At 42.7% G+C, this 8,707-nt stretch overlaps 2 non-coding genes across 2 annotated transcripts; both read right to left on the bottom strand.

Annotated features, from left to right (window-relative positions):
* Positions 1-1,649: 1,649 nt before the first annotated feature.
* LOC119935209 lies at positions 1,650-1,786 on the bottom strand. The gene has a single exon (XR_005453114.1). It is a non-coding gene; the product is annotated as a small nucleolar RNA SNORA7 (small nucleolar RNA).
* Positions 1,787-7,845: 6,059 nt separating this feature from the next.
* On the bottom strand, positions 7,846-7,983 carry LOC119933830. Its single transcript, XR_005452704.1, has one exon. It is a non-coding gene; the product is annotated as a small nucleolar RNA SNORA7 (small nucleolar RNA).
* Positions 7,984-8,707: the final 724 nt, after the last annotated feature.

Below are 8,707 nucleotides of genomic sequence, written 5' to 3'. Positions count from 1 at the left end.
GGCAAATCACTTCACTTCTCTGGGCCTCAGTTACCTCATCTGTACAATGGGGATTAAGAGCGGTAGCCCTATGTAGGACAGGGACTGTATCCTACCTGATTTACTTGTATCTACCCCTATGCTTAGAACAGTGCTCTGCACATAGTAAGTGCTTAACAAGTACCACAATTATTATTATCACTGTCATGAGCCCCAGCTCTTACCAACCAGGACTTTCCTGGACCAGGGTGACACATAGAGTCAAACCACACCACCCACCACCAAGGTTACTGTGGAAAGTTTTTTACTTAGTTTTACCAACGTGCTATGGAGTGACACATACACACTCTTGCTCACTCATTCCACTCCACCAAGAGTCCACTACAAGTTTACTGGTCATGGGAGCCCGTTCTGCCAATTCCACAGTGGAAGGTTGGGAGACGTTCCTGGCAAAACAGCCCACTGCCACTGCAAGCCTCCTCCTTCGCTCGTCACTTCCTCTAAAACTCTGCTTCCTCTCTTCTTCCAAGTGTTGCCGCCTTCTGCTGCTTCTTCTGCTCTCAACTGCTTCCTGTTTCTCTTCTGCTGCTCCTGCTTTTACCGAGGGCTGCGTCCTTCCTGAATGTTTCTGCTTTGCTTCATTTCTCGTGCTTTACTTGCTTCCTCATGATTCAAAATGACCACCTTTTATCTGCTTTAGGCATCGTAGCTGTACCTCTACATGGCAGTCATTGCTTGGTCCAGGCCCGTTACTGGGTAGAGCAGGGAGAGATGGCCACACCTTCCTCCATGCTCCGACCCCCACGGGCCGGCAACCACCTGTTCTCAAATAGAGCCCATCAGTGCCTTCACGAGTCCCTTTTGTGTTGTTCACGGGATCAGAAACAGTCACTAGTAATAATAATAATAACGATGGCATTTATTAAGCGCTTACTATGTGCAAAGCACTGTTCTAAGCACTGGGGAGGTTACAAGGTGATCAGGTTGTCCCACGTGGGGCTCACAGTCTTAATCCCCATTTAACAGATGAGGTAACTGAGGCACAGAGAAGTTAAGTGACTCGCCCAAAGTCACAAAGCTGACAAGTGGCAGAGCCAGGATTTGAACCAATGACCTTTGACTCCAAAGCCCGTTCTCTTTGCACTGAGCCATGCTGCTTGTTGTGGGCTCACCACAATTGTTGTTGTTCACCTCCTCCAGGAGGCCTTCCCAGACTGAGCCCCTCCTTCCTCTCCCCCTTGTCCCCGTCTCCATCCCCCCACCTTACCTCCTTCCCTTCCCCACAGCACCTGTATACACGTATATATGTCTGTACATATTTATTACTCTATTTATTTTACTTGTACATATCTATTCTATTTATTTTATTTTGTTAATATGTTTTGTTCTCTGTCTCCCCCTTCTAGACTGTGAGCGCACTGTTGGGTAGGGACCGTTTCTATATGTTGCCAACTTGTACTCCCCAAGCGCTTAGTACAGTGCTCTGCACACAGTAAGCGCTCATTAAATATGATTGATTGATTGATTGATTGTCTAATGCTGTCAAGTCATGTCCAACCCATAGAAACACCTTGGACACATCCCTCCCAGAACGCCCCACTTCCATCTGCAGTTGTTCTGCACCCTTGACTCTCTCCCATGTCAAAACTCCCCAGAAAAGGTGAGTTTTGACTTGTAGCAGATTGCTTTCCACTTTCTACCATTGCCCAAGTTAGGAATGGAATGGATATGCCTCTGCTTGACTCTCCCCCCTGTAGTCAAGACTGGTAGAGTACTGGAAACTCTCCAGGTGTGACCCTGAAAGGTGTCACCACAATTACAGCCAGTCAAATCAAATCTGAATGTACCCTTGCTGACACTCTCACCAGGTTGTGTAGTAGGTCCTGTGCTACTTTTCAATCTACTCTAGGTTGGAGAATGCAACAGGGAACCAAGGAGCTGGAGGAAGCATCTACTCTTAAGGCAGGGAATATGTCTGTTGTATTGTTATACTGTTCTCTCCCAAGTGCTTAGTACAGTGAGAAGCAGCATTGCTCCGTGGAAAGAGCACGGGCTTTGGAGTCAGAGGTCATGTGTTCAAATCCCGGCTCCACCAATTGTTGGCTGTGTGACTTCGGGCAAGTCACTTAACTTCTCTGTGCCTCAGTTACCTCATCTGTAAAATGGGGATTAAGACTGTGAGCCCCCCGTGGGACAACCTGATCACCTTGTAACCTCCCCAGCACTTAGAACCGTGCTTTGCACATAGTAAGCACTTAATAAATGCCATTATTATTATTATTATTATTATTATTATTATTATTATTATTACTGTGCTCTGTCCACAGTAAGTGCTCGATAAAAATGATTGGTTGATTGATTGAACAGGAAACAGTTTCCTCTCCACTGTCTATAAGGCAGTCAACCAGGGGCTTCTGGTCTGGGGAAGCAGCATGGCTTAGTGGAAAGAACCAGGCTTGGGAGTCAGAGGACATGGGTTCTAACCCTGGCTCTATGACTTGTCTGCTGTGTGACCTTGGGCAAGTCACTTAACTTCTCTGTGCCTCAGTTACCCCATCTGTAAAATGGGGATTAAAACTGTGAGCCCCAAGTGGGACAACCTGATTACCTTGTATCTACCCCAGTGCTTAGAACAGTGCTAGCCACATAGTAAGTGCTTAGCAAATACCATAATAATAATAATGATGTTGAGCATCTATTGGCACATGCGCAAAAAGACATGAAGATGATAGTGACTGGGTTCAGTGAGGTCACCATGTGGATGCAATACAGTGAGCTGAAATGAAGTCTATGAAAGCTGGGACAGTATAAACAAGTGTCTTAGAGACACGGTGAAAAACAGTCTTAAGTAACTCTGCCCAGCCACCCGGACTAGTCTGCAAACTCTACCTCTGGCTCTAGAGAATGGCAAGCTCTCTCCATTCATTCATTCAATCATATTTATTAAGAGCTTACTGTGTGCAGAGCTCTGTACTAAGTGCTTGGGAAGTCCAAATCTCTCTAGACTGTAAGCTCTCTGTGCCCAGGGAATATGTCTGTTATATTGTTATATAGTACTCTCCCATTTACTTAGAACAGTGTTCTGCATACAGTAAGTGCTCAATTAATACAATTAATTGACTGAATGACTGCAGAGGAAGAAATAAAGGCAGCAGGCAAGTTGCTACTCCATTGTAATCACCGCAGGGAGAGCTCTGTCTTTCTCCTCAGCAGATGTTGCAGGAAATTTGTTTAACTGAGGTGCATGTGTAAGCATACCAGGAGGCACAGCCAAAAAACACATCTGCACAAAAAGGACGATCTTTACGTTCACACAGAGCGAAATGAATTGTTGACTACACAAACATCTTTTCAGTCACAGTCACACTGATGAATCCACAAAATCTTCATAATCACAATCTTAGCTGGGCCAAGGAACAACATCCAGTAGAGGAAGAACTATCATACTGATAATTGCTCATCAGACCGATAATTGCCTTTTCCAACTTCAAAGCCTTATTGAAGGCACATCTCCTCCAAAAAGCCTTCCCTGACTAAGTCCTCCTTTCCTCTTTTCCCATTCCCTTCTGCATCACCCTGACTTGCTCCCTTCATTCATCTTCCCTCCCATCCACACTGCACATATGTATATATCTGCAATTTTATTTATTTATTTATTTATTTATTTATTTATTTATTTATTTATTTATTTGTTTGTTTGTTTATATTAATGTCTGTCTCCCCCTCTAGACTGTGAGCTTCTTGTGGGCAGGGATTGTGTCTGTTTGTTTTATAATGTAGTCTCCCAAGCACCTAATACAATGTTTTGTACACAGTAAGAGCTCGGTAAATATGATGTAAGGAATAAATGAATGAATGAAAGCAAGAATGGAGACCTAGAACACCATTTATGGGGTCAGAGCGAATTAACAAGTGAAAAGCAAGTAGGATTTAAGCGACTCTTCAATTGTCTGAACCAAAAGAATTATCCTCACCTTCCCTTTAGTTCAAACTCATCCATGGTTTAAGGGATTAGGGCAAAAAGCACTTGTTTTTTTATGGTATTTGTCAAGTGCCAACTATGTTTCATTCATTCATTCATTCAATCGTATTTATTGAGCACTTACTCTGTGCAGAGCACTCTACTAAACACTTGGGAAGTACAAGTTGGTAACATATAGAGATGGTCCCTACCCGACAACGGGCTCACAGTCTAGAAGAATCGTGGTATTTGTTAAGCACTGTACTAAGTGCTGGGGTGGATAAAAGGAAATCATGTTGGACACAGCCCCTGTCCCATATGGGGCTCATTGTCTCAATCCCCATTGTACAGATGAGGTCAGCTGAGGCACAGAAAAGTGAAGTGACTTGCCCAAGGTCACACAGAAGACAAGTGGAGGAGCCGGGATTGGAACCCATAATCTTCTAATTCCCAGGTCTGTGCTCTATCCACTACGCCACGCTGCTTCATACTGCTTCATGCTGTTTCAAACACTTGTTATAGTCTAAGTTAATCAATCAAACATATTTATTGAGCATTTACTGTGTTCAGAGCACTGTACTAAGCAACTGTGAGAGTATAATGTAACAGTACCACATCTGAAATACCAGTAGTTGAAAAATACTGCTCTGTTAGACTCAATCAGCCAATGGTATTTATTGAGCACCTCACTGTACTAAATGCCTGAAAGGAACCAGAGTCATGCAGGAGAAAATCTGCCCATGTAGCATTCTTTCAGGCCTTGCCTCTATTTGCTAACGGACTGACATGTCCCTGGAGCGGACCAGTGCACCTGAAGTTGCTGCACTGGCAATCCTCCAAAGGAAGTATCACTGCCAATATTTAGAGGAATATAATGAGCACCATGGAGCTCATTCTCCCTTTAGTCAGCTTGTTTATGATTGTAGAGTCAATGAGGTTTTAGAGGGAGACTGAGCTCCTCCAGTTTTTGCAAAAACTACACTTTCTACCATAAATCCAGAATCAGGCTTCACTTTGGGGCTCATATTATTAAGAGGAAAATAGAGAGGACAAATAAACCTCATTTGGTAGAGTAAATGGTGTACCTGCTTCTCCAGCTAGTGATGGTTTATTACAGCTGGATGTTATTTCCAGGAATACTTATAGGAGAGTTCATAGGGGACCCTTAAAGACCTGCCGAGACCTCATATGCGGCTTTGAAAATGATTCTGTTTATAAATAATTCTGCTTACCTATCTTATATCTTCAGAGTCCCTGTCCTTGTTTTTTATTATAAGGGCATGTGCCAGAATGCCGGCTATTTGGATATTTTCCCCTGGAGAGCTGTTGTTTATTCCTTACTCAGAGTCAGAACCTTGTATCATAGTCATTTCCACCACAGACCTTCAGATTTGTGATCTGATGTGAGGAATAAACAGCTGGAACAGAAGGACTTCCGAGAACCAGTGCAGTATTCTTAAGTAGCTGTGACTGCTTTCTTTGCTCTCCTCTTTTCCTGTGTTAATTTTGGACTGGACTTTGCACAACCAGTCTTTGGGGATATATTCTGGGGTTTTCATTGTGGACATAGAGGTGACAAATTAATACAGTTGAAATATCATCTGTGATTGACATCAGTACCAAATTAAGCTTAGGTACCAGAGTGATCCAAAAACGCAAGTTTGGCTTTATGCAGAACTCACTTTTACTCTAGGATTATTCATAGTATTTACTAAGCAGAGCACTGTATTAAGAACTGGGAAAGAACATCCAGTTGGGAGTTAGAATCAGCCCCTCTCCCTTGGGTGGCTCAAAATCTATACATTGATTCAAAAGGTTAAACTTGAAATAAATCATATTTTAATGCTATGCCCTATTCTTTAATCCTAATCAATTTGGGATACTTTTCATTTTGATTAGACAGGTCTCTGTTGTAAGTGTATTCATAAATATATTAAACTAGTTTAGCTGTAAAAATCATAGCTATAATTCTATTGTCCCTTTATGGTATTTGTTAAGTGCTTCTTATGTGCTAAACACTGTACTTAGCACTGGGATAGATACAAGCTAATCAGGTTGGATACAGTCCATGTCCCTCATAGGGCTCACAGTCTTAATCCCCATTTTATAAATGAAGTAACTGAGGCACAGGGAAGTTAAGTGATTTGTACAAGGTCACACAACAGCAAATGGAGGAGCCAGAATTAGACCCAGGTCTTTCTGACTCCCGAGCCCAGGCTCTATCCACTAGGCCACACTGCTTCGCACTAAACTGTAAATTCCTCCCTCTAGACTGTAAGATCCAGGTGGGCAAAGATAGTATCTACCAATGCTATTGTACCGTACTTTCCCAAGTACTTTGTGCAGAGCACTGTACTAAGTTCTTGGAAAAGTACAGTACAATAGAGTGCTCAATGAATAGAATTGATTGATTTTTTTTCTGGTACTTGCAAAGCTTTTCCTGTGAGCCACTGTCCGTACTAGACACCGGGGTAGAAACAAAACTATCAGGTTGAGCACAGTCTCTGTCCCATGTGGGGCTCATTTTCTAAGTTGGAGGAAGAAGGATTTCATCCCCATTTTACAGATGAGGTAACTAAGACCCATAGTGCGTGATACTTGCCCAAAGTCACACTGCAGATAAGTGATAGATTCAGAATTAAAACACAGGGGCTCCGACTCTTAAGTCTGTGCTCTTTCCATTGGGCTACTCTGCTTCCCAATCAATTGACTGATTACTTTTTAACAAAATCTGGCTCATCTCAAAGTGTTCTACAGTAATTTATCTCATGTATTTACTGTCCTGTCTAATGAAGTCCAGCGCTTAGTACAGTGCTCTGCACATAGTAAGCGCTCAATAAATATGATTGATGATGAAGTACATGTTCTAGACTGTGAGCTTGTTTCTAGTCTGGGAGCCTGTTGTTGAGTAGGGACCGTCTCTATATGTTGCCGACTTGTACTTCCCAAGCGCTTAGTACAGTGCTCTGCACACAGTGAGTGCTCCACAAATACAATTGAATGAATGTTCATAATACAATCTTCACTATAATTATTACCCTCAAATGGATCATTCTGATAAACAAATACAATGTTGAGCTCCAGAACTATCCTAGACCATTAAGAGCATTTAAACTTAATTGCAAAAGTAGGGGTGGAGAAGTTGACCAGACTTTCTCAACAATGGTTGTTCCAGGGGCAAATTATTGTTTTGTGGTAGCAAAAGAGGATTCACTTTTTTTAAGAAAAAATAAAAAACTCTTCCCTCCACTTATTATATTCCTAATCTAGGCTTTGATTTAATACTACTCTCCTTGTAGATGACTCTTGACATTATTTAGTAGCTTTTGTATGGTTTTTTACCTCATTAGCAAAGGTGTCGGAATGCCTGGGTTTGGTTCAGAAGGAGGGATCTGGGCTTCTTGTAGATAATTAACTCAGTTCAAAGTCCTCCAGATATAACCTTCTCCTGAAGGCCTCTCAGCTGATATTTACCTGCCTGATTAGGTCACTTTTCAGTCACTGGTAGGAGTCGTGTGCTTATTGGTTCATTTATTCCACTTATGCCTATTAGGCCTGTTGCCACTTACGCCTCAATACCTGTTCTCCCTCCTACTCAGACTGTGAGCCCTCACTGTCACAGGGACTGGATCTAACCTGATGGATTTGTGCAGCCCTAGCACTTTGACCGGTGCTTCACACATCTGTCTTATGCCGTTGAGTCGTTTTCAACACATGCCATGCCATAGACACATCTCTCCCAGAACGCCCCACTTTCATCTGCAATCCTTCTGGTAGTGTATCCACAGAGTTTTCTTGGTCAAAATACGGAAGTGGGTTATCATTGCCTCTTTCCACATACCAAACTTGAGTCTTCGCCCTTAATTCTCTCCCATGCCACTGCTGCCCAGCACAGGTGAGTTTTGACTTGTAGCCGATTGCCTTCCACTAGCCAGCCACTGCCCAAGCTAGGAATGGAATGGATATGCCTCTGTTTGACTCTCCCTCCTATAGCCAAGACTGATAGAGTACTGGGAACTCTCCAGGTGTGACCCTGAGAGGGGCACTTCACACATAGTGCTTAACAAATATCACAATTATCTATGATGCAGCATTCATTTATTTATTTATATATTCCCCTTTCATTTCCATTGTATGCATTCCTTCAGCTCTTTAAAATTTCCCCCTTTACCACTCCCACTGAAGCCTTTACAATTGGTTTCTTTTTCCCCTTCCTCTTTTCACTAGCCCCCCTCAAACACTCACACCCCAGAGTTAGTGTTTTGAGGAAGAGGACTCATTGCAAAATTAAAACCAAAGAATGTGCTGAAAAACTGACCCAGGATAAAAATTTGGAAACACTGTAAGTGCTGTTCGTCACTAGTCGAAACGTTTTGAGCCAAGGTTTTTCTGTACAGTTAAGCTGCTCTTCCTCTTCCCCCTCTAATTATGTGCTTGAAACTATTACGCTCCAGCCTGCACCTACCTGCCTCAAGGGTCAGATCCTGGATCGTGGAGAGTGGGACTGCTTGAACTCCAGCTGCTCTTTATAGAAACGTATCCTCTTTGCCTTCTCTTTTCAGAAAGTCATATATGGGAGTCCCTTAAGCCTTATAGAAGTCTTGGTAAGTGTTCAATAAATACCACTGATGATAATGGTACGCTAAGCCCTGGGAGCTGTCTCATGAAAGAGGTAGCACTCGAGATGGAACTTACTGAGAATTAATAATCCGTTATACTCTCCCAAGCACTTAGTACAGTGCTCTGCACACATTCCCTGCTCAATAA

The sequence above is a fragment of the Tachyglossus aculeatus genome, chromosome 1 (genome assembly GCF_015852505.1).
Source record: "Tachyglossus aculeatus isolate mTacAcu1 chromosome 1, mTacAcu1.pri, whole genome shotgun sequence".
Lineage (NCBI taxonomy): Eukaryota > Metazoa > Chordata > Mammalia > Monotremata > Tachyglossidae > Tachyglossus > Tachyglossus aculeatus.
Note: the sequence above shows the minus strand (reverse complement) of the source record. Positions and strands in the feature narration are given on the sequence as shown.